This window comes from Bubalus kerabau, chromosome 7 (genome assembly GCF_029407905.1).
Source record: "Bubalus kerabau isolate K-KA32 ecotype Philippines breed swamp buffalo chromosome 7, PCC_UOA_SB_1v2, whole genome shotgun sequence".
NCBI lineage: Eukaryota > Metazoa > Chordata > Mammalia > Artiodactyla > Bovidae > Bubalus > Bubalus kerabau.
The window spans coordinates 23,951,017-23,952,483 of record NC_073630.1 but is presented as its reverse complement, the minus strand read 5'-3'; the positions used below and the strand labels follow the sequence as shown (position 1 = coordinate 23,952,483).

General features: G+C 36.7%; 1 non-coding gene across 1 annotated transcript; it reads right to left on the bottom strand.

Annotated features, from left to right (window-relative positions):
* Nucleotides 1-776: 776 nt before the first annotated feature.
* TRNAC-GCA (transfer RNA cysteine (anticodon GCA)) lies at nucleotides 777-849 on the bottom strand. Its single transcript has one exon. It is a non-coding gene; the product is annotated as a tRNA-Cys (tRNA).
* Nucleotides 850-1,467: the final 618 nt, after the last annotated feature.

The window sequence follows — 1,467 nt, the reverse complement described above, 5'->3', positions numbered from 1 at the left end:
GAAGTGATGATTAAAAGTATAATAAAGTATATAGAAATTAACTAAAGAGTTTAAAGCAGATATTATTCATATGTCCAAAGAACCAATAAAACTGTATCTAAAGAATAAATGGAAAGTATGAGAACATCTCACAAATAAAAAATATCAGTAAAAAAGATAAACATTATTTTTAAAAATTCTGGAGCTGAAAACTACCATGAATGAAATTATTTGCGCTGCCCAGGGGATAGGGCATTGTGATAGCCAGTCTGGGGAAAAGAAGGAAAAAAGCATAAGAAGCATTATTGAGGAAGCAGAGAAAGCAGAAACTTCAAAAAATTTTAATCAGATTGTAAAATGATGCAGCCACCATGGAAAAGTTTGGCAGTTCCTCAAAATGTTAAACACAGCTTTACTACATGACCCAGCACTTCTACTCCCAGGTGTAAACCCAAGAGAAATTAGGCATATGCTCACACAATTTTTACATGGATGTTCTTAGCACTATTCATAATGGCACAAAAGAAGTGAAGTGAAGTGAAAGTCACATCCGACTCTTTGTGACCCCATGGACTATAGGGTCCATGGTATTCTCCAGTCCAGAATACTGGAGTGGGTAGCCTTTCCCTTCTCCAGGGGATCTTCCCAACCCAGGGATCAAAAACCCAGGTCTCCTGCATTGCAGGCAGATTCTTTACCGGCTGAGCCACAAGGAAAGTCCAAGAACACTGGAGTGGGTAGCCTATCCTTCTCCAGGGGATATTCCTTCTCCAGGGGATATTCCTTCTCCAGGGGATCTTCCCGACCCAGGAATTGAACCTGGGTCTTCTGCATTGCAGGCAGATTCTTTACCAACTGAGCTATCAGGAAAGCCACTTAGTTCTCAAAGCCTCTTTAAAAGGAAATTCACTGCCACCTAGTGTCTAACTCTTGGAATAACTATGCTTAGAAATATTTTTTTAAACTGATAGAACCTCTTGGTGGCACTATGGACAAGTACATTAAAGTCACAAATTTCAATTTATGGACTAGTTCTATCTCTATTAATAAGCGTTTGTTAAATGTGACAAATACATTGCCTTTTTCAGATTATCAATGTTATATTTTCTAAGAAAATCGGGCATATTTTTGGAACTAAACTCTTATAAGTGATGAGAAACCTAAACTTCAGATTTAATTTCTGGTTTTTGAAGATTTAAAGCTTTAAATAGTTCACACTAGATTTCTTTTCCTCTCTATTCTCCCTTTTAGCCATATAAATGTAATCCAAACCAATTTCAACATAGGGAGAGAAGTTTAAAACATTAGTAAAAGACAATATGCAACACATTTCCCACATCATCCAAAAGAAGAAAGAAAAACAAGTCCAATGAAACTATCTGATAACAAGGGCTCTTTGTATTTAGAAAGAATTGTGGTAGGCGTGAAGGTAACTTCATCCTGAAGTATTAGTCTACTGGGAAAAGCCTACCTCCTAACAAAAACATC